General features: G+C 45.8%; 1 long non-coding RNA gene across 1 annotated transcript; it reads right to left on the reverse strand.

Moving 5' to 3' along the window:
• Positions 1-7096: 7096 nt before the first annotated feature.
• Positions 7097-25158, reverse strand: LOC308525782. Its single transcript, XR_013996476.1, has 6 exons — positions 24997-25158; positions 23811-23945; positions 22473-22721; positions 13108-13460; positions 8597-8687; positions 7097-8251 (listed from the first exon to the last, which is right to left on the reverse strand). It is a non-coding gene; the product is annotated as an uncharacterized lncRNA (long non-coding RNA).
• Between the last annotated feature and the right edge of the window lie 1479 nt (positions 25159-26637).

Here is a 26637-nt window from a genome sequence, read left to right on the forward strand (position 1 = left end):
ATGAATGAGAAATCTATGTAGAAAATTACAAATAAATCATGTAGCTACTTCACTCTAAAGGAAGGGGAGCTCCTTAAGTGCGGGCTGCACATAGTGGCTGCCTTCCAAAGAGCACCGAATGGAAAGGGGATAAACAAGAGGAACTTGACGGCAGAGAAATGTGACAGACCTGCTTCAGTCCAGCGGTCAAGATCAACATGAACAGTCATAAATCATGTTGACAGTATGTACCTTTAATCTGATGCTTTACCTCTGTGCTTCCCCTCCTAAAAACATATAGCCCCCAAGTAATTATGAAAACACACACACACACACACACACACACAAAAAAAAAACCCAGCAGATACGTTCCAATGGAGAGACATCATACAATATACTTGGTCAGCATTCCTCAAGCCTGTCAAGATGATCAAAAACAAGGATCGTCTTGAGAAACTGTCATAGCCGAGAGGAGCCTAAAGAGACATGATGAATATATGTAATGTGGTGTCCTGGTTGGGATCCTAGAACATTAGGTCTAGAGAGTGAGAAGACAAGCCACAGATTGGAGAAAATATTTGGAAAAGACACAATTGATAAAGGACTGGTATCCATAATATACAAAGAACTCAATAATTAAAAAAAACAACAAAAAACATTAAAAAGTGAGCCAAAGACCATAATGGGCATCATATGGAAGAAAATATACAGATAGCAAATAAGCATATGAAAGATACCTCACATCAGATGTCACCTGGGAAATGCAACCTGTACAACAATGAGATACCACTACACACCTATCAGAATGGCCAAAATCCAAAACACTGACAACACCAAATGCTGGCGAGGATGTGGAACAATAGGAACTCTCACTTATTACTGGTGGGAATGCAAAATGGTACACCACTTTGGAAGGTGGTTTGGCAATTTCTTATAAAACTAAACATGCTCTTACCATATGATCTAGCAATTTCACTTCTTGATATTTACCCAAACGAGTTGAAAACTTGTGTCCACACAAAAACCTGCCCAAGGCAACAGGAACAAGGGGGAAAGCTTCAGACCACCAGAAAGCAGAATCTAGATTAGCACAATCCAATCAATTTTCGAAGCACACTTAGCACAGTGAGAAGGGAATGAGGGGGAGAAACTAAGATGGCGGCATAGGTTGACGCCGGAGATTGCTGCCTCGAACAACCAATCAAAAATACATCTAAAAGATGGAATGGACATCATCCAGAACCACAGGAAGGCTGGCTGAGTGGAAATTCTACAACTAGGAGGAAAGAGAATATCATACCCAGACTCAGAGGAGGCGCAGTGCTGAAGTGAAATACTGAGGTGCGGAGTGTGCGCGGAGCGGGCTGGTGGCGGAGGGCATGGTTGTTGTTTTCAATCGGGAGGGAGTTTCAGACTCTGAGCTCCAGATCCAGGCGAGTCTCTAGGGACCCCGACTCAAACGGGAGAAGCGGGACTATCTGGCTTCAGTCAGAACTCAAAGGCAGCTTTCTCTCCAAGGTTTGCAGCGGTTGCTGGGACTCTGTGAGGCAGAGTCCCTAGGGACGGAACTGAGAGCAGCCATAACTGCCCGCTCCGGCCCGCCCTGTAGATCCCCGGGGGACCCGCCCTGCCCAAGCCCTGCGCAGAGCCATTTGCCGGATAGCCTCAGGCAAACGCTAGATTAGCACTGCCCTAGAGATCCAGCACAGAAGCTCTCCCACTGCAGACACAGCTGACTCTCATAGCCAGTTGGCCTGGAGGTCAAATCACCCCCAGTATTGCCGACAACAATCAAGGCTTAACTACAACAAGACTGCGCACAAAGACCACAAGGGGTGCACCAAGAAAGCATAAAAAATGCGGAGACAAAGAAACAAGACAGAAATGGAGGATATAGAGCTAAAAACTGCAATTTTAAGGTCTTTCAATAATTTTCTAGAAACTGCTGATAAATGTAGTGAGATCCTCAAGAAATCTAATGAGACCCTCGATGTTGTGATAAAGAACCAATTAGAAATTAAGCATACACTGACTGAAATAAAGAATATTATACAGACACCCAACAGCAGTCCAGAGGAGCGCAAGAATCAAGTCAAAGATTCAAAATGCGAAGAAGCAAAAAACACCCAACTGGAAAAGCAAAATGAAAAAAGAATCCGAAAATACTAAGATAGTGTAAGGAGCCTCTGGGACAGCTTCAAGCGTACCAACATCAGAATTATAGGGGTGCCAGAAGATGAGAGAGAGCAAGATATTGAAAACCTATTTGAAGAAATAATGACAGAAAACTTCCCCCACCTGGTGAAAGAAATAGACTTACAGGTCCAGGAAGCGCAGAGAACCCCAAACAAAAAGAATCCAAAGAGGACCACACCAAGACACATCATAATTAAAATGCCAAGAGCAAAAGATAAGGAGAGAATCTTAAAAGCAGTAAGAGAAAGAAACTCAGTTACCTACAAGGGAATACCCATACGACTGTCAGCTGATTTCTCAACAGAAACTTTGCAGGCCAGAAGGGAATGGCAAGAAATATTCAAAGTGATGAATACCAAGAACCTATGACCAAGATTACTTTATCCAGCAAAGCTATCATTCAGAACTGAAGAGCTTCACAGATAAGGAAAAGCTAAAGGAGTTCATCACCACCAAACCAGTATTATATGAAATGCTGAAAGGTATCCTTTAAGAAGAGGAAGAAGAAGAAAAAGGTAAAGATACAAATTATGAACAACAAACATGCATCTATCAACAAGTGAATCTAAGAATCAAGTGAACAAATAATCTGGTGATCATAATAGAATCAGGGACATAGAAAGGGAATGGACTGACTATTCTTGGGGGGGGAAAGGGGTGTGGGAGATGCGGGAAGAGACTGGACAAAAATCGTGCACCTATGGATGAGGACAGTGGGTGGGGAGTGAGGGTGGAGGGTGGGGCGGGAACTGGGAGGAGGGGAGTTATGGGGGGAAAAAAGAGGAACAAATGTAATAATCTGAACAATAAAGATTTAATTAAAAAAGAATAAAAAAGAAGAAGAAGAAAGAAGGGAATGAGGATGTCAGGAAAGATTTCACAACACGAGTCCAGATGAATTTTAGAGGACATTTATTAAAACTGGGGTCAGTGGGAGAAACTAAGATGGCGGCATAGATAAACACCGGGAAATAGTCGCCTCCCACAGCAATTGAAAATTATCCCAAAGGACGGAGCAAACATCGTCCAGAACAACAGGAAGGCTGGCTGAGTGTAATTTCTACAACTAGAAGACAAGAAAAGCACGCTGAGAGCCAGAGGAGCTGCGGAGGCTGAGTGCAGAGGTACGGCGGCGGCGCGCGCGCGGAAAGGGGGTGGCACCTGAGGACGCGGCTGTCTTTTTGAATCACAAGCTCCCGACTGCTCTGATCTCCGGTTCTGGGAAGTCTCTGGGGACCCAGGACACATACGGGGAGAGGCTGCTCTCTCAGGCGGCAGCGGGCGAACTTGAGGGCGGATTTCCCTCAGAGGTGCTTGCAGCCATTACTGGGACACTGAGACACGCGACTCCGGGCGCGGAGAATCAGCCATAGCTTCTTTCTCCGCCCTTTTGACTCCCTGAGACCCCGCCCCACCCAGGCTGCGGCAGAGGCTTTTGCATGTGAATGCCCCAGCCCTTTGCAACCTGATAATTACCTAACTGCAGCCGGGCCAGCCAGACCCGGAACTTCCAAGAGAAGGCCCAAGGCCCCGCAGCGGCTTGCATTGCTTCACAGCTGAGCCTCTTCGTGGCCCCGGCTGTGAGGCCTCAGGCAGGGGCTGAATTAGCACCTCCTTAGATCCAGGAGCCACTGTACCCAGTGGTCAGAGGGGGACCATTCTCCCACTTCAGACACAGCTGCTTCCCACAGCCAATTGGCCTGGAGGTCAATTCCTCCCAGTGATCCTACATCAACCAAGGCACCAAGAGTGCACCAAGAGTGTCCACCCCAGGTAACTGGGGAGGCTGAGCTACTGGGCCCTACAGGACACCTGGCGCGCAGGGACGCTCTATCAACACAGGGAAGCAGCCAAAATGCGGAGACAGAGAAACAGGTCACAATTGTCAGAAACGGAGGAGGACAGACGACTGGATATAGAGTTCAAGGCCACGTTTATAAGGTTTTTCAAGAATTTTATGGAAACCGCCGATAAATTTAATGAATCCCTCAAGGAGTATAGTGAGACCATGGAGGACATGAAAAAGGACCAACTAGAAATTAAGCATACACTGACTGAAATAAAGAATATTTTACAGAGATCCAACAGCAGACAAGAGGATCCCAAGAATCAAGTCAAAGATTTGAAACACAAAGAAACAAAAAATACCCAACCGAAAAACAAAAAAGAAAAGAGATTCAAAAAGTATGAAGATAGTGTAAGGAACCTCTGGGACAACTTCAAGCGTACCAACATCAGAATTATAGGGGTACCAGAAGGAGAGAGAGGGCAAGATATTGAAAACCTTTTTGAAGAAATAATGACAGAAAACTTCCCCCACCTGGTGAAAGAAATGGACCTACAAGTCCAAGAAGCGCAGAGAACCCCAAACAAAAGGAATCCAAAGAGGACCACACCAAGACACATCATAATTAAAATGCCAAGAGCAAAAGATAAGGAGAGAATCTTAAAAGCAGCAAGAGAAAGACAGTCAGTTACCTACAAGGGAGTACCCATCCGACTGTCAGCTGATTTCTCAACAGAAACCATGCAGGCCAGAAGAGAGTGGCAAGAAATATTCAAAGTGATGAATACCAAGAACCTACAACCAAGATTACTTTATCCAGCAAAGTTATCATTCAGAATTGAAGGTCAGATAAAGAGCTTCACAGATAAGGAAAAGCTAAAGGAGTTCATCACCACCAAACCAGCATTATATGAAATGCTGAAAGGTATTCTTTAAGAAGAGGAAGAAGAAAAAGGAACTCTTACCACTTGCCACAGCATCGATGGAACTGGAGAGCGGATAAATACCACAAGATCTCACTTATTTGTGGAATATAATGAACAACATAAACTGATGAACAAGGACTGATCCAGAGACGGAGAGGCTTTGATTGGACTGTCGGGCCTTGGAGGGAAGGTAGGGGAGGGTGGGGGCAAGGGGGAAGGATCAACCAAAGGACTTATATGCAAACATATAGGACTAACCAATGGACACGGACAACGGGGGGGTGAGGGGATGAGCGGGGGGGGGAGGGGGTAGAGGGTACACATATGTAATATCTTAATCAATAAAAAAAAAACAAAAAAAACTGGGGTCAGTGAAACAAGGAGGGCCTAGGACAGTGATGGCGAACCTTTTGAGCTCGGTGTGTCACCATTTTGAAAAACCCTAACTTAACTCTGGTGCCGTGTAGCATATAGAAATTTTTTGATATTTGCAACCATAGTAAAACAAAGAATTATATTTTTGATATTTATTTTATACATTTAAATGCCATTTAACAAAGAAAAATCAACCAAAAAAATGAGTTCACGTGTCACCTCTGACACGTGTGTCATAGGTTTGCCATCACTGGCCTAGGATAACAGGAGAGGGACTAGGTGGGCTGCTTTGGCTCACTGAGAAGTCAGAGGAAAGGAGACCTTGGGGACAGGGTCAGAGGATTAGCCTGGGACAGGCTGCTGCTCCCCATTGCACCCTGGTTGCAAGCCGCATGGGGTTCCTTAGAGTTTAGGAGCTGCATGCCTGTGGGGAAACAAGAGGGAAAAAGGAAAAGGTGCGATGGAAACTTCATTCTTGAGGGTTTTTAAAGGCTGGAAGTTTAGGGGTCCTAGGGAAGATCTCAACAGAATATTCATCAGTTTTATGCTGATGCACCAAAACGAGATTTATTCCCTTAACTTCAGCTGTCTTTGGGGGTGATTGGCAAAGGGCACTCATTGGATTTCTGCTATCTGTCTCCCTGAGAAGGGTGATTTATGCTATTTACCCTCTGGTTGGGACAGAGAAGTGCAAAGCATTTACTCTTAAATGTCCTGGTTTAGGAAAGATAGGATTTACTAGATGGGTGCAAACTGCTTGGCATCTAGATTTACTAGATGGCTGAAAACTGTATATTTAACTGTCTGTTTCCCTATTCCACTTGTTCTAGCTTACTGGCCTGTCTCAAGGCCACCCCATTGGAGCAATGGTTTTGAAAGGATTCAAGATGGAGTGTGCATCCTGGGACGACTCCCCTGGGTGCCTGCGGCTCTAAGCTGCCCATCATAGCCAAATCCCTCATGGTCCTCCATTAGCAACCTCAGTTCACCAAGATGATACCTCAACCCCGGGATGGAGTAATGGCCCTGGGGAAGATTTAGAATTATGGAGATGAAGAAGTACACCAATTCCCTAGAATAGATACTTTCTTGTTAAGCTTAAGAATAGATTTTGTGAACATTGGTACAACCTGTGTATATTTTGTGAACATTTGTACAATCTGTGTATTGTCTAAAATGTTTGCAAGAATTTGGTATATTAGGTCATAAAGCATTACCTTGTGATTCCAGTTTAAAACAGATGCTTGAGTGGTTAATTTTAGATTGTGATTTTTAGGATTGTTAAGAGAACTTTACTGGAGCACTTAAGATTAATAGGCACTGGTACGTCTGGGACATTCATTCGATTTGTTAACGTTAAGTACTTGAAAATTGTTTTTAGCTCAGACATGTACAACCCTCTAAATCTAAAAGTGGAATATATTATCTTTATAAATAATGCCTATAATACTTAAATGAATTTTATTAACAGGGTTAAGTAGGGCTGTTTCATAAGTAAAATTATAAGACACAAATTGAATGTAAAAGTTTATTGGAAACCCAGGTTACTTAATTTGTAACATTCATAATTCAACGATTTATTGTAAATCCCCCTGAACAGACCTCCGGATGGCGGAGATGTCGCTCTGGCCAAGGGTAGGAGCTTCAGGAAGCCTTCATCCTAGTGTTCCTCCATTACTAGCCCCCGACCTTGGGTAAGTCTCTATCTCTCTGGTCCTTAAGTTTTTCCCATTCCTACAGTAAGGGAGATCGCCTAAAGCAGTGATGGCGAACCTCTGACACGCGTGTCAGAGGTGACACGCGAACTCATTTTTTTGGCTGATTTTTCTTTGTTAAATGGCATTTAAATATATCAAATAAATATCAAAAATATAAGTCTTTGTTTTACTATGGTTGCAAATATGAAAAAATTTCTATATGTGACACGGCACCAGAGTTAAGTTAGGGTTTTTCAAAATGCTGACGTGCTGAGCTCAAAAGGCTCGCCATCACTGGCCTAAAGCCCCCTCAGATCTAACATTCTAGAATTCCAGGCTACTGTTCCATTTGCCCTTGGTTTTGCCGTGGCTCAGGAAGGCTGCCACACCTTGGGAACCATCCTGCCTGGCTGCCCTCCAGGGACTCTTCGTTTATGGCTTTTGATAGCATCCTACTGACTTGTTTATTTTTGGAAAACGTTTCCTTCCTCAAACCTAGCTAGGGCAACAGGACAAATCATAAACAGGGAAAGCCTCATGATCAACAAAACGTTCTGACTCTTCTAACCCCCGGAAGTTCAAGAAAAGAGCCATATCTTGACCTAGACATTTTGGGTCTTAGAGTTGATTGTTTATGCCACTTTGTTTGTCCACACAATGTCAAAATACCTGGTCAAGGAAGCCCCTTCCATTCCCAAATCAGTCAGATCTAGTCAAACGGTTCAACAAGACTGACTATCTTATAGGTAAAGCAACCAGTTGCTTGTCTTTGGGACGGGTTATTAGCTGAGCTGGCTCTTCCACCAGCAAAATTATGATGTTGGAGAGGTTGTTCCCATGTGCTGGTGGAATCTCCCACTACCTTTCGGGATTTCTCTCGAATCCCTCCCTGGCATTCCCTTCACCCATGTTCCAATCTCACTGATTGTGCTCTGGGTCAGTTCTCAGCGCCACCACATATTAAATGAGCAAATGACTGGGTCATGCACCGCCTACTATAACTCCATGCTCTGCAATGTCAGTGCCCCAGGGATGTGCAAGGACCCTCTGTGTAACCTTGCACAAGCTAATGACTTTTCTGAGCTCATTTCTTCATCTGCAAAAGGGGGCAATAATACTTACTTCACATGATAGCTTTGAGGGTTTAATTAGAAAATGTATATAAAATATTTAGCATGGAGATTAGCACAAAGTAAGCACTCAGAAAACAGCATCTTTTTCTCTTTTTCTTTTCTTTTCCTTTCTTTTCTTCCCTTTTTAATCCTCACCCAAAGGTATTTTCTTTATTGATTCTAGAGAGAGAGGAAGAGAGAGAGAGGAAGAGAAACATTGACGTGAGAGATAAACATCAATTGGTTGCCTTTCATGCGTACCCTGACAGGGAATTAAACCTGCAACCTGAGTATGTGTCCTGACTGGGAATCGAACCTGCTACCCTTTGGTGTACAGGGCAGTGTTGCAATCAATTGAGCCACTGTCCAGGGCATCATCTTTTTAAATAATTATTAATAACACTTGAATTGAAAAGACCTTCAACACATGTGGAATCTCCATCAGAAAAACCAGCCTCCTTGCCATCCATCAAGTCCACTCCTAAGACAGCATGCGTGGTGTGGAACTGAGTCCTCGGCACCTACCTTGACTGAAGTTGGCAGATGAAGACACAGGTTGCCTCTCTGGAGAGTGGAGGAGGGGTCATCTGGCCTTGGTTAGTCACAGTTTTCTTAACTATAAAACAGAAATAATTATAATATTGGCTCTAAGAGTTGGCCTGAAGATGAAGTGAAATAATTACATAAAATGCCTTCCACAGAACCTGCTTCGCTGACCGAGCTTGCTAAACATTGGCAATGATTAAAACGTAAATTCTTTGAGTTCCATCTTGTTTTCTATTGCACTCAGTGCTTGGTTCAATGTAGAGCTCAGTAAACACTTTCTTATGGAATGAATAGGGCTAATACTGTCACTGTCCACCATTCCTAATGGATAAGAGTATATCTGCTTCAACAAAATGCTTCTGAATTCTTAGGTCAGAGCAGCGGGCTGGTAAAATCTAACTAGGGCGTGAGAATGCAGTCCCAGCAAATGTACAGAAAGGTGGAGCCTTAATTGGCAAATACCACAATGTAAATAAAGTGTTGCCGGCCCGGGGGTGGAGGTGTTATGAAACCTATAAAGCTAAGGCAGATGTGACTATGTGTCTGAACCAGGCAGGACCTCAACCCCTCCTGGCAGATGTGTGCCCACAGAATGGACACGTGCTTCAGGCTCTTACAGTTGGATAACCCTAACCATTGAGGTTACCCAATGAATTCCTTTGTCCTGAAATTGGCTCTCATCTTTTCTTTTCTTCCTTCTTCTTTTCTTCTCTGGCTATAATTTAATTAGGGCTTGCACATGAGAAGTGTGTAGGCATATTTGCCTTGCACAATAGTTTTTGAAATTTTTAAAAATTACCTGCTAAGAGTGATAAATCAGGAAATTTCTCATACAAGTCTGGCTCTCTAGCTTCTAAAGAATCATAATCTCTAGACTCACTGGACCCTGAACAGCAACAACTGGGTGGAGATCACATTGGCTGAAAGGTTCAGAAGGGGAGTAGGGCCCCCCATTCATACAATCCCATGACTCCCTTTCACCTCAATTCATTCCCTTACCTGCCTGGCCTCGTCAGCACTGGAGTTTTCCATCCCTCCAGGGAGCCAACATGTTGACCAGCTCACACAGCATGCCCACTGTTATGGTTCTTGATGCAAATTAATGAATTGTCACTAGGGCTTTGACATCTGCCTCTTATGGGTTTGGTAGTGTGAGTCGGTCCCTAAGGCGGTGGTTCTAAACACACCAACACAATCAAATGTATGGACCTACTCAGTGTGAGGCTAGGGTTGCCCAGAGAGGTTCTGCCTCAGCTGACACTCTTCTCTGAACATTATTCTTCAACTTACCAATTATCTTCATGAATTTCTCAAAGCCCAGGGAACAGACTGCCAAACAGACGGAAGGGTGGGAGCCTTATTCACCAGCTGAGTTGCAAATGAGACACTAACCCAGTTGATCTGTGAACCAACTGCAGATACTGGGAAAAGCTCTGTTTGTTTATAACTGCCCTTGAGGAGTCAGCCTTAGATGGCACCAAATTATGTTAAGCATAACAAAAGCTGATGGGAAATTGCTATTGACAGACTCATTCCTCATTGGTTTCCTTGCCATCTCTCTGTGGCTTCCTTCATTAGCTTCTCTTTCCTCTCAGACAAAGCCCATGACGTTGGAGGCATTTGCACTTCCTTTCTGAGTCTGTGTCACCCCTGGAATGAACTGAAGGTGCCTTTCTGCTACCCCAGGATCTGTGGCCAAAGGGAGACCACAGATGCCCTCTCAGCGTGCAGCCTCTCCTTCTGTTTCATCGCCGCAGGAGAAGGGTCTTTGCCATCCACACTTTTCTTTCTCTCCTCACATCAGAGCAAAAGCAAATAATAATTTAAGTGCATCATTGTATAATCAGAAAAACCTTTGGCTTTCAACACAACCAGAAAGGAAGCCATTTGTCGCTGCCTGGAAGGAGCTGTCAGCGTGTACTTGACATTGCTTCTCCACTGGGGGCGATGGATGTGCACCGAGCCATCTGCACTTCTCAATCAGCTCTCATGACCAAGGCTAGGAATTTGCAAGTCACATTAAGAGAAGCCTGGCCAGTGTGGCTCAGCAGTTGAGCGTCAACCCATGAACCAAGAGGTCACTGGTTTGATTCCCAGTCAGGGCACATGCTCGAGTTGCAGGCTCAATCTCCACTAGGTGGCGCACAGGATGCAGCTGGTGGGTGAGGTTTCTCTCTCATAGATGTTGTTATCTCTCAATTCCTCTCCCTTCTTCTCTCTCTAAAAACAAAATCAATAAAAGCATATTTAAAAAAAAAAAGAGGCCAATTTAATAATGAGTCCCTTTGAACTAACAGGGTTAAGGCTGGTCTAACCCTTGGTTTCATTTCTGTTGCTCCAACTGTGACAGTGACCAGCCGGGACATCCTTGCACTTTCACAGGCAAAATACCTCTTTTGAAAATAGGTATTGAAAAGTACGTACTCCCTTTTGCAATGTGTGGCAAATAACCTTTATTGTATTCTACACATGGGAAGCAGAATGTCTGCGGTGTCAACTGCTGTGTTAATGGCTCCTTCTGGAAATGCCGAGGTTGATTTATCCACCCAAGTTATGGCCCATAAATCTGCTTACCACCGTCCTTCCCCCAGAGAAGCCCGAGAATGAAAGGAGCTCAGAGGAAGCGCCTCCCGACGGCCTCTGGGAACAGTTACACTCTGTCCTACATCACTTCCATGTCTATGACTCACTTACTGAGTTTCCAGAATTTATGGAGTCTTTATTCCTCAGAAATGCCTGGAACACAGCCATCATTTTATTTGCTCAAAAAACTCAGGCCCGAGAAGAATAAAAGTCAGTCCAGGGGCCTGGAGTTAAAAGGAACTTTGCTCTGAGCCCCCGTGACCTTGCGATCCACAGAGAGGTGAATTGTTCACCTGAAAGGGAAGAGTATAAATGTCTTTGGCTTCTGAGAATGAGATGCTCCTTCACATCTTTCCAGCAGTGAACCACCGCCATAACCTGTAGAAAACTCTGAAGAGAGATAACGTTGCTGGGTTTCCCTTCTCTGCAAAATGTTCCCGCAAAGATTCTCTTTCCATGGTTTAACATTTCTAAAAACTTTACCTTTCCAGCTGAAAGTGGGCATGATCAGAGTATCTGGGACAATGACGAGTCTGCACAGGGTGGCCCAGATCTGATCCCCACTTCCCAGAATGGGCTCAGGGACCTCATTCCTTAAATCCAGAAAGAGCTGGTTCAGTAGCTAATACAAGATTTAAACTCTAAAAATATACTATGTGCTGGAAACAATGAAAACAAATGAATGGTTGAAATAATAACCAAGCAAACTAACAAACAAATGAACGGGTCAACTTGAGGAATTCCTGATCCCAGGAGGAGAGCTGGGCTGAAAATCCCAAATCCCAAAGGGGTTTTCATCACTTGTCCCCCACACCCAGACTCCTGCATAGATTAACAGCCTTAGACATTTTCCCATCCCCATTTCCATCGCTAGCTGTGAGCTCACTGCTTTCTCTCCCACCCAAGGAAACTGGCCTCACCTCTGGGCTGACAGCCACCACCACCTGCCCTGCACCACCCCAGCCTTACCTGCTCTGGCCTTCAGAGGCACCAGATAGATAGGAAGGCAAACGTCCTCTCTTCCTAGGTGTCCCCCACCCTGAGCCCCCAGAGAGGTGGGCCCGGGAGAAAGCTCAGGGCCATGTGCCAGCACCTGGCTCTGACCTTCCTCCCCGCCCTCCTCGCTGGCGTCCCTCGATCAAGCTCAGGACTCCGTCCCAGGCTGTCATGTGCAGCACAGACTTTGGCTTTGCTACTCAACAGTTGGGTTTTCTCCCAACTGGAAATGTAAAAGTCCGTTTGAACATTCAAAACCCAAGAAATGTGTAGGTTTTTACTTTGCCTTTTGCTCTTCACTCTGCCCGCTCTCCCCTGAGAACATGGCCTAATGATGGTAGGGGAAGCGTGGGGGTGGAGGGGGGTGTGGAAATGAAAAACATCACCCACTGCACTTGCTTGTCCAAGGAGCTTGTGCAAATCCCAGAATACAACTGCACCGCCCTCCCATAAAAGGCCTTCCCACACACTATTTCACTGTAACGCGGCTGTTTCTCCCTGCAGCCAGCACTCACTGCCCCCATTCCCGGGTCTGTCTCCAAGGCACCCAACAGAGTGAATCTTTCATCGCTCTCACTGAGGTCTTGGCCGCTGGGTTCAAAGCTGGCCCTACACACAGTCTCTCCTCCTTCAGCTGCTCTTCCCAAGCCACATGCTGGACCCCTCAGGACCCCTGTGTCTCTATCTCTCTCCGTGGTCCTTTGAACCCTGAGTCAGAGGTGCAAAGGACCATCCAGAGCAGTGGTCGCCAACCAGTGGTCCGCGGACCACTGGTGGTCCATGAGGTCCGAAAGGTTGGCGACGGCTGATCCAGAGGGTCCTTCGCACTATCCAGACAGATGACAGCCACCTTGCCCTGGTCACAACCCGTGCACACCTTTGATTTCCCCTCCCCCATCTTCTCTACTCACCACAGAGCCTCCTCCCTGAGGATAAATGTCACACGCCACCTCCTTTAAGGGGAGCACCTGACTTTCCTGCCCATGATGAGAAATCATCAGGAGGCTCAGGACTTGTGCAGGAAGAAACTCAGACGTGTTTGATTGGCCCCAAAGCATCTACATGGCCCCCAATGTCTCCTTTGGGAGAAAGAGAGCTCCAGTCTCTGACAGGAGTTATCCGTCCAGCCCTGTCATTCATCCTCAGGACTCAGCTTCCGGGTGGGGTCCTGGAGAGTAAGATCCTAATGTTGGTTGCTGGTTTATAAAGAGTCCTTCATGGCCTGTAATTCTGTTGTAATGATTTAGGTTTACATTCTTTTTCTCTAGAATAAGATTTGAAAACACAAGGGTGAATGCAGATGAACACTGATAATTCCATAACCAAATGTCCAACTCCCTAGACTCCAGGCATCACATAACATTACTTGTAATGGAAGCTATTCTTCTCAGTGTCAAATAAATGTATGAGTTAAAGGGACTACATTTTAATTCATTTATCATTTATGTTATGACATTTTTTTTCATCCACATGAAATTTAAAGGATGTTGGCCTATTCAGACAGAAATTTCCTACTCTGGAAGACACTCTAAGTAGGAGTTTCTTAGCAAGATAATCACTGCCTCTCAAAATCCTCTTTAAAGAGGTTTTAGAGTTCTCCAGGGGCCTGCAGTTATCGATTGGATTGATTTGGTTTGGTTTTGTTTCCTGCATTTGAATGATTGGTACCATTCTACTTCTTCCTATCACCCAGGAGTACCACCCCAACAGGCAAAAATGAAGTCAGGACTGGCTGGCATGGCTCAGTGGTTGAGCGTCAACTTATGAACCAAGAGGTCACACTTCGATTCCCAGTCAGGGCACAGGCCCGGGTTGCGGGCTTGGTCACCGTGAGGGGGCATGCAGGAGGCAGCCGATCAATGATTCTCTCTCATCACTGATGCTTCTATCTCCCTCTCCCTTATTCTCTGAAATCAATAAAAATATATATATTTTAAAAAACGTGAATCCAGCTCCCAGGGAAGATTTGGGTTTCCTGTTCATGGTGATGAATAACCCTTTAGTTCAGGGAATGTAATAAGTGTGTCTGTCTTTAGTAGTTGGTAAGAACACACCTATACAAACAATCAGGGGGTTGTGTGTCTGTACTGTGTATGTGTGTGTGTGTGTGTGCAGATTAGCAATAGGTAAGACGTTTACTGATAGAAAACAGTGCAGGAAAGTTCAAGTGTGATCCCTGTGGGGTGGAGCAGGTGTGACCCACAGCAGACATCTAGGGACGGAGTTGGACCAATGCCAGATTCTCCCCCATGACTGCCAGGGCGGGCAAGAGTTCACGATCAGGCAGAGGGTGTTTGGGATGAATCCAAAGATGGGTCTGGCCTTGGATTGGGTTGCAAAGGAATGGCAATTTAAAAGAGTCTCGATTTGGAGAGAACAACTGAGAGAGAAACCAGTTCCAGGTCTGAGTATGAGGGAGGGAATTCAATTTCCAAACTGAATCCCAGTAAAGTGGAAAGCCAGAAAAAACTTTGTTCTTGTCCAGACTGTGGCCATCAAGAAGGAAGAGTAGCTGGTTAACACTTCGGGAGTGAGGTGGAGGACTTAAGGTGAAAGCCAGACTTCTCTGTGAAGTTACCACTATAGGTAAACCAGCAGTGTGCCCGCCCAAGAGTCATATTTCACCTTCTGATGAAGAAGGAAGGACCTGCGCTCTGACAGGAGGGCTCTGATTGGTTGGGATGAGTTCCTAGGGAGGAGAGAAGGGAATGGTGGCAGTGTGGCCGAGAAGAGAGGGGTAAACTGGCAGAGGGCTTCATCCCAGTTCTACCCCTAAGTAGTAGAGGACCTCATGCATGTCATTCATTCAAAGGCCTGGCGCCTCAGTTTGCTCATCTGAAGGACACTCAGCCAGCCCATTGGCCAGGCAGGCAACACGTGTGACCGAGCGGAGACTCCGGGCTAGGTCTGGGAGAAGCCCAGGTGCATTTTACAGTCTAGGGCAGTGGTTCTCAACCTTCCCAATGCCGCGGCCCTTTAATACAGTTCCTCATGTTGGGGTGACCCCCAATTTCATGGTTACAAATTGAACATAATTAAAGCATAGTGATTAATCACAAAAACAATATGTAATTATATATGTATTTTCCGATGGTCTTAGGCGACCCCTGTGAAAGGGTCGTTCGACCCCCAAAGGGGTACCGACCCACGGGTTGAGAACCGCTGGTCTAGGGTGCAAGTAGTTAATCTCCAAGTTCCCTTCCAGCTCTGAAACTTCCCCTGCGATGGAGAAAGGAGCTTAGGGTTTGTTGCTGTGAGGCAAACCAGTTGATTCTCAACTTTGACCATTACTAACTATGAATTTGGGAAAGTTACTTAATCTCCCTGTGGCTCAGGGAGGTGTCTAAAGTAGGCGTGATAATAACCCTCCTGCCAGTCATTGTAGGAAGTAAAGCAATGTATTCGCCTTCCATAGTACAGGCTTGCTACTGGAAGGCCCCTATGTTCCCAGCTCCCAAGCATCTAGGTCTGGCCAAGTGACTAGTTATTGACAATTGAATAAATGGCCCCCATTGCTAATCACAGCCTCAAGCTTCACTTATCCACACCATCATACCTCTTATCTTTTGCTGGTTATCTTTTTAATAGTTTTATTGAGGTATAATTTCCATAACATAAATTAACACCCATTATGAGTAAGTCAATGCCTTTAAGTAAATATATAGATCTGTGTAACTTTCACAAAATTCTAATTTTAAAGCATCTCCAACACCACAAAAGCTCACGCATTCTGTTTGTAGTCAGTTCCTGCTCCCACCTCTAAGCTGTGCTTCCTCACAGATTTGCCTCCCAAGCCTTTGTGTGGACATATGCTTTTCTTTCTCTTGAGTAAATACTGGGGAATGAAAGTGATGGGCCATGTGAAAAACTTATGTTTAACTTTGTAAGAAGTTGTCAAATTTCCAAAATGGCTGTATCATCTTACACTGCCACTAGCAATGAATTAGGGTTCCAATTTCTCCATATCCTCACTATACTTGTTATTGTCTGGCTAGCTCATTGTGGTTTTAATTTGATTGCTCTGATGGCCAATGATGTTGAGTGTCTTTTCATGTTATTATTGGTCATTTGTATATCTTTTTTGGAGAAATATCTATTTAGATCCTTTTGCCCATTTTTTAAACTGAGTTATTATTGAGTTATAAGAGTTCTTTCTATAAACCAGATACAAGAACCTTATTAGATATATGATTTCCAAAATTTTTCTCTCATTCTGTGGGTCTTCTTTTCACTTTAATGGTGTGCTTTGATGCACAAAAGTTTGTAATTTTAATGATGTCCAATATATCTTTTTTATTTTGTTCCTTATGCCTTTATAGCATACCTTTGAAGCCATTGCCTAGTTGAAGATTTATGCCTATGCTTTTATCTAAGAATATTATAGTTTTGGCTTTTCCATTTAAGTTTTGTTGCATTTGGAGTTCATTTTTGTGTGTAGTGTGAGATAGGGATCTAAATTAATTATTTCATATGTGGATATCCAATAGTCCCAGTACCATTTATTATTCTTTATTCATTGAATTATCTTTGTGCCCTTGTCAAAAATCAGTTGACTATAAATGTGACAGTTTCTCTCTCATTTCCTTTCTCTTGGCCTCTATGTATATCTTTATGAGTATGTCACTGTCTTGATTTACTGTAGTTTTGTAATATGTTTTGAAATCAGGAACTATAAAACTTTGTTCTTCTTTTTCAATATTGTTCAGTTATCCTGGGTCTCTTAAATTTCCATGCAAATTTTAGAATTAGCTTTTCAATTTCTGCAAAGAAGCCAGCTGCAATTTTGATTGGGATTGCACTGAAACTGTAGATCCGTTTGCCACCTAAACAATATTAAATCTCCATGAGATAAGGTAGCTTTTCTAGGACCCTTGAAAAATTCTAGAATCCTATTATCCCTAATTCTAGACTAATGAGGTCAACTATCTTTATATTTACATAACTAAGAGGGACTCACAAGAGACCCTTTAGAGGACACAGAGAACAATTTCTGTCAACTAAGTAAAAACACACCAAGCTACACTTGTCAGTAAATTGAGAAAAAAAAGTGAAAGAAAACTATAAAACCATTTTATATGAAACAAAGAACCGTTTAAATATCACTGCAAGGGAGAAATAAAGTCTTATACATTATTTCCTTACTTTTCCTGCTTTGTAGCATGACACTGTTGATGAAACTGCCTGCACAGATCTTTCCCAAAATACATATAATCCAATTTGGGAATAAAGTCAATATTTGTATATATTTAATGTTGGTCAGAAACTACCTGATTCCAAAACTGATGCCTAATTTCCCTAGTAGTTAATAAGAAGTACCATTAAAAATACAAAGTAAACCACACTCCTTTTGGTTCAGTTCCCTAGAAGACTATTTTAATTCCTAAACCAATGCAGTCTGGGAAGGCTGGTTGCTCGGCTCATGGTGCTAATTATATTGTTGTGCTGTATTGAAGGTGTTTGAAGTAAATTAATTCAGAGCCGCTGCTAAGCGTGAGCTCATCAATAAATGAAGCACAACAAATAGATTTTTCTCCTGTAAGTGTTTTCAGCAGCTGTCTTCTCACCCTCCCTTCTCCCCCTCCCATGCTTGTTATCTCTAAGAAATCTAACCTACGTCCAGAGCCAGGATTTTCACTTTCTCTTTGTGCTCCTTGCTATGTCTCCCCCAAGTCCCCACCCCAGCACCAAGCATGGGGGTGACAGACACAGAAATCACTCAGTTGATAGACGAATCGACTATCACTGTGGCTGTCGCAATGTCCATGCACTAAGCCAGGCTCTTGACTCTTTCAAAGACCGTCTCTCTTAGAATCCTTCCACTCTTTTAACATATACAGGGTGTCCCAAAAACACATATACACACTTTAACAACTGATAGCTCAGTTGGTGTTTCTTTTCAGCCAGACTAAGCTTTGAACAACGGGAATTCATCCTAAAATGCTACTGGAAGTTTGAAAACCCAGTTGAAGTGCAAACATTGCCTGTATAATTACTTTAACAGCTGATAACTCAATTTTCACTTCTTTTTAGGTTTAACTGATTTGAAATAATGGGTGAAGCCAGACTAAGCTTTGAATAAAGAAAATTTATCCACTAGACTTTTTTATGAGGATACATAAAAGATAAAGTTTACGGTACAAAATGGCAACAGTTGACAAACTGATGGCGCACGAATACTGAATAAAATGATTCTTGATGTTTTTGATCCCATTGCTTCGCGTTATCAGCAGTGCCTGAACCAGAATGGTCATTAGTTTGGAAACAGGGCATTGACAAAAAATTATTCATTTCTGTAGATTCTTTTAAATTTTGAAAATGACCTGCATGCTATTAAACACTGACTTTATAATCATTCAAAGTGTGTGTACACTGGTGCAGCCACTGTGGAGAACAGTATGGAGTTTCCTCAAAAAACTAAAAATGGAACTCCCATTTGACCCAGTGATCCCACTTCTAGGAATATATCCCATGAAATTAGAAACACCAATCAGGAAGGATATATACACCCCTATGTTCATAGCGGCACAATTCACCATAGCTAAGATTTGGAAATGGCCTAAGTGCCCATCAGCGGATGAGTGGATTAAAAAACTGTGGTACATCTACACAATGGAATACTATGCTGCTGTAAAAAATAAGGAATTCTTAGCATTTGCAATAGCATGAATGGAACTGGAGACCATTATGCTAAGTGAAATAAGCCAGTCAGAGAAAGATAAATATCACCTGATCTCACTCATTTATGGAATTTAATGAACAAAAACAGATCCAGAGACAGAGAAGCATTGATCAGACCGTCAAACCTCAGAGGGAAGGTAGGGGAGGGTGGGGGTTAGGGGAAGAGATTAACCAAAGGACTTGTATGCATGCGTATAAGCCTAACCAATGGACACAGACAACATAGGGGTGAGGGTATGAGTGGTGGGGGGGGGCAAGAATGGGGGAATAAGGACACATATGTAATAACTTAATCAATAAAGAAATTAAAAAACAAAACAAAGTGTGCATACATTTTTGGGACACCTATAGTTATGACAGTCCTAGTCACCTGGATTCCTAGCCACCACAGGACTAGAAGTAACTAACTAGTTATTGGAAGTAAGCCCCTGTCAGAGACAAGGAGAGTCAGATAACATAAAAAGAGAAGATAGAAACCCCTGAACTTGCCCTGACCGGTTTGGCTCAGTGGATAGAGCGTCAGCCTGCGGTCTGAAAGGTCGCAGGTTCGATTCCGGTCAAGGGCATGTACCTGGGTTGCAGGCATATCCCCAGTCGGGGGTATGCAAGAGGCAGCTGATCGATGTTTCTCTCTCATTGATGTTTCTAACTCTCTATCCCTCTCCCTTCCTCTCTGTAAAAAATCAATAAAATATATTAAAAAAAAAAAAAGAAACCCCTGAACTTGAAAATCACAGCAGTCACCTAACGCAGGTGCAAAGAAACTTATCTCAACAGCCTATTGGGACTAAGGGCCATGGTCCTGAGATTTGAAAGGTTACACCATGCTCAAGCTATTCAATTTCAAAGAGTAAAGAAATGCATATAATAAAGTTATATGTGTATATATGTATTAAAAATTTTCATTCAGAAAGATAGAAAAAATTTAAAACATTGACACTTAGAGAAGAAACTGTTGTTATGAAAGTGTTAACCTTTTTAAACAGCCCATTACTCTGAATTAATATGAAAACTTAATATTGAAAATGGCTACAGAGCAAAGAATGAGTTGCTAACATTAGTGATATTTGGGGAAATTCCAGTCTCTTTCTTTCTTTCCTTTTTTTTTTTTTTTTTTTTTTTTTTAGTAATCCTCACCCGAGGATATTTTTCCACTGATTTTTAGAGAGTGGAAGGGAGGGAGGGGATGAGAGAGAGAGAGAGAGAGAGAGAGAGAGAGAGAGAGAAACATCGACGAGAGAGAGACACATCACTTCCCACACATGCCCTGACCAGGACTGGGGATCAAGCCTGCAACCCAAGGTACATGCCCTTGACTGGGAATCAAACCCGTGACCCTTTGGTGCGTGGGCCAACGTTCTAACCACTGAACAACACCATCCAGGGCCAATCCCTTTCTTAAACACATGCCGAAAACCTGGGATGTGCAGGACGCTGTGTGAGCTGATGTGAGAGAATAAGAGCAACCCAGGTGCGCACCTGCCTCAGCGAGCCTGGGCCGAGGGCGGAAGACGCCTGGATTGAGAAGCCGTTACCACACAATGTGGCGCGCAGCCAAGGGCCTCAGAGCAGAGAGGGAGCCTCATTCCGCTCGGAGGGGCTGCGAAAGGCTGAAGAGAAGATGCCGCTTCTGAGATGCACCTTACTGGGGTTGTGAGGGTGATAATAAACCTTCCTCTTAGCCCCCTGGAGTTTGAACCAATTAAGATGGACTAGGGAGTAAAATACTGTGTGTAAGACAGGATTAGAGAATGAGGCTTGGCCTATGGGCAAAATGTATTTTTCCCTCACATTTCCCTCCTAGTCGAGGCCTCGGGAACTGCACACGATGCACAAGAGAGCTGTGGAAGGTGTTTTCTCAGCCTCACCAAATAGAGACGTGGGAACGTGAGGGTGGGGTGTGGACTTCTCGAGCCCTCCTTTCCTAAGGAGACACGGCCAGGAGGCAGGCAGGGGCCAGGCGTGTTTCTGTGACCCTCCTCTCCTGAGAACACAGCACAATGCCCTCCCCTCGACCCCGCGTGGGAGCAGTGATCAGCAGCCCGTGCCAACAGGCCTTGAAGGATGCGCAGAGACGCCACAGGGGAGGGAGCATTCCAAGTAGAGGGAGCAGCCAGAGCAAAGCAGGAGTTCTCAGTGCTCAAGTGCCTCGGGCAATGGGGAGCCGTTACAGAGAGTTTCTTGGAATATGTCAAAGTTTTCTCACCAAAGCTGGTTGAGCCCCTGATTAAATATGTCTCTTCCTCTAAGTCTAAGCCCTTATTTCTTGTTGTACTCAGTTCAGGATCTAAAAATAGCACAGACGTGCCCTAGCCGGGTTTGCTCAGTGGACAGAGTCTTGGCCTGTGGACTGAAGGGTACCAGGTTCGATTCCGGTCAAGGGCACATGCCCAGGTTGCAGGCTCAATCCCCAGTAGGGGGTGTGCAAGAGGCAGCTGATCAATGATTCTCTCTCATCATTGATGTTTCTCTCTCTCTCTCTCTCCCCCCTTCCTCTCTGAAATCAATAAAAATATATTTTTTAAATATTAAAAAAAAACAGGACAGAAGGGCTCTACACGTTTGCATTGATCTTCTTGGGGTTCCCTGAGCTTTTTGAATCTGTGGGATGGTATATTTCATCCGTTTGGGACATGTTTCAGTCAGAATACCTTTAACAATTGTTTCTGTGTAGTTCCTCCCTCCGTCTCCAATTACCCCCATGTCTCACTATTAATGTCTATTTTTCCATATTTTTCTTCTATATAATTTGTTTTGAATATTTTATAAAATAATGACCTGTCTTCCCACAAGTTAGTATATTGTGATCACAATCGGCCATTCATTGAGTTTTCATTTTAGATCTAGTATTTCCTCAGTTTGAGAATGTCTATTTGATTCTTGTTTTTATTGATTCTATTCCAAATGCCTGATAAAAATTCTCTATTCTGCCATCTATTCCTTTGCCATTCTCTCTACTTTCTTGAATATATTAATCACAGCTATTTAAAAGTTCCTAAGTGTTCATATCTGGACCACCTTATTTCTATAGTCTGTTTGCTTAGTTATCTGTGATCTTGCTCCTCACATGTTTGATAATTTTCTATTGTATGCCAGGCATTTTGAGAAAAGACTATAAAGGCTCCATCTGACGCTTCCCCTCTCCTCTGTCAGGCATCGGGCGGGAGACCGTTCCTCAGAGACTGAGCGGAACCAGGGCTTTGATACCAGTTGGGTCAGAGTTTGGTGAGACACGGTGTCCTTCCAGCCCATGCCTGTGATATGGTGAGACTCCAGGGACTTCAATGCCTGCCTGGCAGGTCTTTGCCTCTCTCCTCCACCTGGAAAGCCAGCAGGAGATCCACTGTCGCTTAAACGGAGTATTTGTAATAATTACAAAAAAATTCATTATCTGGTGGAAAAGCGAATATGTGCCTCTTCACATTCTGGGTCCCCAGACACCTCAACTGTGCCTCCAACAAGGAGCCGGTTGCTAGGAGACCAGCAGGCAAACTTCAAGAGACAAGTGGTTTCTACTTCTTCTCCCTGAGTTCTGCGCCCAGTCCCAGCCTAGGCCAGCCTTGTGGCACATCTACAAAAATAAAAATGGGAAACTCACACACTCTCCATTCCGTAACTTCAAGGTGACCTGGCACGTGTTGTTAGAGAAATAACAAAACTGTTTGTTAACATGCAGTGGAATACCGTCTCCACTTTAAGCTTCCCTTGTAACTGCTGTCTGCTTAGGATGTGGCTCAGATGTGCTGGAATGGAAGCCCCGAGGCAGCTGTAGAGGCTTCCTTCTCTTCCCTTTTGTGTTCCCTCTTCTGGAAATATGCAGGGGATGGGTTGGGCCACAGAAAGAAACCTAACAAATAAAAAGAATAGGACTTAAATTTGCAATGTAACGACTCCACGTGGCTGGTCAATGGCCTGGATCACTTATATGGGAATCCAGCTCAATGATCCAAGCCCTATAATATACACAAAGAAAACATGCAGCATCGATAAGAGACGATGAAATAAAATGGCCCCGGGCCTAATTCTGTCCTTCCGGGGGCAGGTGGTGACCAGGATGTTGACACACCGAGACGGGGTCCCTCCGTCTGCAGCCGCTTCCTAGGCTGGCAGCTTGTAAACAGGAACCCCGCCCAGCATCCTGGGCTGGGGATCCTGTGGTCTCCGCCAGCGCCAGCGTTTCCGAAAGATTTCCATCTGGAACAGGCTGGCTCTGGATGAACACAGGCCCTCTCCTTGATGCCTGAGAGAGCTAGGATGGTTGGAGGCACAGTCCAGCCTGCAGAGACGAAAATATTTACTATCCAGACTTTTCTAAAAAAGTGTGAGGAACTCCGCTTTAAATCAATGCCTAAAATTGAGACAATTTTGTTCTTCACTTAGAACAAAATATTTTTAAACAACATTTGTGAAACCAATGAAAAACATTCATCAACTTCAACTTTTCTGTTTTCTTCTTATGGTTCAACGATATGTGTAATAAGCGTTAGTTACTCAACAATTCAACGTGATGTTTGTCCCTAGTCCCTAGTACATTTGCTAAACGTATGACTTCTCACTTTATTACTCATACATGAATAATCTCATTTTGAATTCTTCACTCAAAAGAGAGGTTATTTCTTTACTTTTTATCCAAATTATATGATTTGGCCACTCTAGCATCAAATTTCAAAATCATTTCTGTTGAACTTTAGAAATATCCATTGTTTTCTGTAAATATTGCGCTGTAAACGCCATCAAAAGCGTCATGATATTTGTCCAAATATTAAACTTTTGATACTATTTCAGGCCTTCACATCCATGTCCTCATCTTTGTTGGGTACCTGGACTAGTCGTTGTATCCGGTTTTCTTTCGTCGGTGTTAGTAATGGCATGTTGTAGAGGCATTTGGACATGCAAACGTGCCCACTGACAATGTTTCCAGGTTTTAAAAACTCACCAAGTCCATTTCTCTGAAGATTTTTCTTTTCTCTTTTCAGCTTTTTTTTTTTTCTTTTCTGAGCTCCACTCTCATATTCCCTATTTTTTTTTTTTTTAAATCATCATCTTGGCTTGTTCTCATAGTTTCAAGGATCTAAAAAAAATTAAATGTAATGGTTTCTCAAGTACACACAATTTTAATGTATATTTCTCAAAAATGTAAATGACCACAAATCTATAATAATAAAAGTGTAATATGCCAATGAGACCGGACATCCTTCCGGACGACCTTCCACACTAAGCGGGGGCTTTGAGGGAAGCCTGGGTCCCAGGTGCCAGAGGGAAGCCGGTTCGGCAGCCGGGGGAAGGAAGGCCTACTCTTGCACGAATTTTGGGCATCGGGCCTCTAGTGTAAAAATAAAAAGGAATGGGCATCTCGCGTCAAACATGTTACCCCTCGCTGGGCCTTGGCATACACACGTTACAGTGGTGGAAGCTCCGCCATCAGAGGAGAGGAGAGGAGAATGGAGACTCCGGGCAGAAAGCCATGTGGAATGATTCACAGACGTTCTCGTTGTCCTCTGACCGCCTTCCAGGTCGCAGCAAAGTCATGCTGTGTCCCTTGCTCAGCGCTCTGCGGACACCTCTCCCTGAGACTCCCTCTCCCCCCCACCCCCCCACCCCCCCCCACCCCGGTACCAGATCTTTGACAGAAACTGTGCTCCGGAGGTCACCTGGTCAGGGAGCGGGTCTCTCCCAGCCCCAGCTGTTAGCGCAGAGGCTGAGGGGCTACGGGTCCCGCTCAAGTCCACCGTGGGGGGCTCCTGGTCCCGGGAGAGCCCCAGGTTCGGAGCCCAGTCCTGTGGCCTCCCGTTTCCTCCGGCCCCAGCTCTCCTCCCCGTGAAGGCAAAACCCAGAAGGGACAGCAGAGGGCGCGCGCAGCCTGCTGTTGGCGCCAGGCCGGGCTTCACCGAAGTGTAACCTTCCCCGCAGCCCGGCTCTTCCCCAGGGACCTCCGGGCACAGAAAACTCAGCGCGGCCTCAGCGAAGGGCTCCCCGGGGCGCACTAGGGTCTCCTCCCAGATCCATGGCCCACGTCGCTCCCACACGCCGCCCTCTTACAGCAGCTGCCCCTCGGCGTCGGGGGAAACACAGCTTTTGCCTCTCAACTCCGGTGTTTCCCGGGACGTCCGCGGGGGACTCACCGTCATTGTGATTCTCTCCCAGCAGACAGGCCGCCGCCTGCCGGGAACGGAGTGCTTTCCTCTCCCCCGGGGCCACGGCGCGTGGTTCATCCGTGGACGCGTGGGCACGCGGGGGAGGAGCCCTGTGTCCCTGGCCCTCAGTCACCTGGCAGTAATGAGGCCGATCAGCCTCCGCCGAGGGTCTCCTTTTTAAAGGCAGCCCCGCCCGGCACTTTGCGCTACGGTAGCATCGTAAGAGCTGGAGCTGCCTCCCTCCCCCCGCCAGGCCCCCTCCCCCCCGCCAGGCCGGCCCGCAGCCTCCCTCCCCCCGCCAGGCCGGCCCGCACCCGGGATTCTTGCTGCTCCTTTTCCTGCGGAGGAGCCCAGCTCTCCGCGGGGCCCCAGGTTGCGGGGCCACAGTTTGCGGAGCCCCAGGTGGCGGCCCCGCGCGGAGCCCGGACTCAGAATCCAGAGCCGCTCACCCCGGGGCCCCTGCCCTCCTCTCCGCGCGCAGCGCTGCGGTGCCGGTGCCGGTGCCGGTGCTTGCCCAGGGCCCGCGGGGCCTCGCCCTGACCCTCCCCTCGCGGTGCATCGCTGAGGCCTCAGCTCCGGTCAGGAGAGCCACCGGGACCCGGAGGGCCTGGGCAACGGTGACCCAAGGAGCCGAGCCTGTCCTTGTCCTGCTCGGGCGCGGGGAGCCGGACTGCTGGCCCCTAGGAGGAAGCCGTGGGACCGGGAAGGGCCGGGACGGGGCCAGGGTGCGTGTGGAGGCTTGGGGGTGGGGTGGGGGGGGGGCGTCCATAACTGGCTGAAGGGCCTCCCAGGGACCGTTTAAGGGGTCCCAGCCTGGGTGCTGGCGCCGGCCTGCTCCCAGCCCCGGGCTGTCAGGGTCCTGTCCTCCCTCCCGGAGGCCGCGACCCACCTGCCTGGGACACACTTTGCCCTGAGTGACCGTAGGTCTCCCTCCAGGGCCCGGAGCCCTGAGCGCTGCTGCAGGTCACAGGGAGCGAGGGTTCTGGTTTGAGTGCAAAAGACGCTCCCAGCGCTTGGAGCTTCCCCTGCACGGAGCACCACGTGGGCAGGTGGGACACCCAGGTGGCCACAGACTGAGGGCGATGCTGTGTGAACTTCCGCCGGCTGGACGGACGGCAGGTGCGCACACACACACACACACACACACACACACACACACCCCTCCAAGCTGCATCAGAGGGGAGGCCAAGTCGCAGCTGGCCGGGGAGGGTGTCCCTAGCCGGGGCAGGGGCAGTGTTCACATCACCCCCAGTGCCTGGAAGCCTGAAGTCAGGGATGGGCTGGCCTTGGCTGGAAGCTGAGAAGCATTTAGGTCTCAGGGGGAAGTGGGTGTCCCTTTCCATAGCTTCTTTGTTTTTTTTAATCCTCACCTAAGTGATTTCCTGTCGATCTTTAGAGAGGAAGGGGGGGGGGGGGAGAGAGAGAGAGAGAGAGAGAGAGAGAGAGAGAGAGAGAGAGAGAGAGAGAACCGAGAGAAACATCGATGTGAGAGAGACATATCGATTGGTGGCCTCCTGCACACGCCCCAGCCCAGGGTGTGGATTGAGCTGCAGCCCAAGTATGTGCCCTTGATGGGAATTGAACCTGAGACCGACTGGCGCACAGGCGACGCTCTAACCCCAGAGCCAC

This window comes from Myotis nattereri, assembly GCF_964212035.1.
Source record: "Myotis nattereri genome assembly, chromosome: 1".
Lineage (NCBI taxonomy): Eukaryota > Metazoa > Chordata > Mammalia > Chiroptera > Vespertilionidae > Myotis > Myotis nattereri.